General features: G+C 31.2%; 1 long non-coding RNA gene across 1 annotated transcript; it reads right to left on the bottom strand.

Moving 5' to 3' along the window:
* Positions 1-547: 547 nt before the first annotated feature.
* On the bottom strand, positions 548-2,091 carry LOC115724906 (uncharacterized). Its single transcript, XR_004013308.2, has 2 exons — positions 944-2,091; positions 548-836 (listed from the first exon to the last, which is right to left on the bottom strand). It is a non-coding gene; the product is annotated as an uncharacterized LOC115724906 (long non-coding RNA).
* Positions 2,092-2,339: the final 248 nt, after the last annotated feature.

Raw genomic sequence — 2,339 nt, 5'->3', positions numbered from 1 at the left:
TAATACCAATTTCTTGTAAGTACTCGACAAAAGGCCCCATGTGTTGTTCAGATTCTGTATAACGACTATAATATTAACCTCTACGATCAGAATGAACAACTTTGATGACTCTTCCTAATTGTTTCTCAACCTCATTTCGAAAAATTTTGAGTTTATCAAGGGCGTCAGATTTTTCTTTAATTAAGTAGGTGAATCCATAACGAGAAAAATCATCGATAAAAGTGATAAAATACTTGTTTTTGCACAGCGTGGTGCAATAAGGTCCACTGATGTCAGTGTGGATAATTTCTAATAAAGATTGACTACGGTTTGTTTAAAGTTTTCTTTCTTGTTTTAGTCAATTTTCCACGAGTACAATTAACACAAGTATCCCAACCGGAAGCATCAAGAGGAGGAAGAACTTCAGATTTAATTAAACGATCAACTCTTTCTTTAGAAATATGACCCAATCTTTTGTGCCATAACAATAAGGATGTTTCCTTAATATGAGGTCTTTTACCTACAATATTCACAACATTAAAAGAGGAATCTAAATGAGCCAATGACAACTTGTAAAGACTATCAGAATAAAGATAATTTCCAATAATTCGAGAGTCAAGCATAATGTCAACATTATCATTTGCAAAAAGAAAAAAATATCCTTATTTAACCAAAAGTGGAAGCGAAACTAAATTTTTCTTAAAAGTAGGAACATAAAAAGTATTGTTCAAAACAATCTTAACACGAGACTGTAATTCAAGAATAAATATGTCAATATAGATAACGTCAACTCCAACATCATTGCCCACTTTAAGCTTGGACTCCCTCTCACTTGGCTTCCTGAGATCCCTTAGCCCCTGTAAGGAAGCAAAAACATGAACAGTAGCACCACTATTTAACCACCAAGAATCAATAGGAACATCAACTAGATTAGATTCAAAACAAACGTAAGCTAAAGGGTTACCTGATTGTGCTTGCTTCTTTCTAACCAAGTCTTAAATTTGTGACAGATCGTTTTTCGATTTCCCATTTTTTCACAAAAGTAACACTTCACATTAGAGTATTTAGACTTTCCATTGTTAGTCTTCTGTTTATTCTTATGCTACTTGTCATTACCATTATGTTTATTAGCACCATCATTTTTATTCTTGAACTTATCTTTTCCTTTATTAGGCTTGAGGTGAGAAACATAGTGAGCAGATTCATTCTTCTCCTTTTTTAGTTTGCTTTCTTCAGCTACACACTGAGAAATTAGGTCGCTAATAGTCTATGTTTTATTGTAAGTGTTGTAGGCTGTCTTGATAAGGCTGAAAGAGGTTGGAAGTGCATGAAGAGCTCGATGAATGATATAAGAGTCAGGAAGAAGAATATTATGATCTTTCAACTTGGACTGAACATTCACTAATTTCAAAATAAAATCTCGCACTCCTTTTAATTCATCATACTTAATGGTTGTCATTTCATCTATAAGATGTCTAGCTTCAGCATTTTCACCAGTTTCATATAGTTTTTCTACAGCCTTAAAAAACTCTTTGGCATTTGTAGTTTCTGGCAAACCACTCAATAGATGTTCAAGAATAGATCTTTTCATAGTACGAAGACTAAGACGACTTGACTTTCCCATTGTGCATGAAGAGTTCTCTAGGCAGCTGTACTGGTGTCAGTAAGATCAACAGGTTTTTCTTCTCGTAGGCACAAGTCCAAATCCATTATGTCTAAAGTAAATTCCACATCTCGTTTTCATATCTTATAGTTGGACCCATTCAAAATATGGATGGAAGCATTATTGATGTTCACAGAAAAAGAGACTGAAAAATTTAAAAAATTAAAACTTGATTAAGCAATATGAGCAATGCATTAGAAAATATTGTAGAGTCAACTAGTCATTATAAACCCCCCTTTGGGGTGAGAATATAACACACACATGATCTACCTTTATAAAGTTAACAATAAGAAAAAAATACATATCATTTAAGAATTTATTACCTTTGGGCAAATAAATTTCTTAAAAAAACATGTATTAATTCAAGCCAAAAACAATAATAAATATATATATTTAAATTATTACCTTTAGGCAAATAATTAAAATATATACATTTAATATTAACTCACTCCATGAAATGTGAACTGATATTTGTAAATATTACTTTTGGGCAAGTAATTACACATATAGTCAACCAAAAGATATAATATTTTCTTCAACATGTAAAATTTGGTGATAAAACAATGATTGAAAACTAATAACTTTCAGCCAAATTTCCAAAAGAGATACATTAATTGCTTTTAATATATTGATAATCAGAAAAATAAAGTATCCATCATAAGGCATTATTTTTGTATCAAACAATTAAGTTTTACAA

This window comes from Cannabis sativa, chromosome 6, assembly GCF_029168945.1.
Source record: "Cannabis sativa cultivar Pink pepper isolate KNU-18-1 chromosome 6, ASM2916894v1, whole genome shotgun sequence".
NCBI classification, from domain to species: domain Eukaryota; kingdom Viridiplantae; phylum Streptophyta; class Magnoliopsida; order Rosales; family Cannabaceae; genus Cannabis; species Cannabis sativa.
This window is presented reverse-complemented; position numbering and strand designations above follow the sequence as displayed.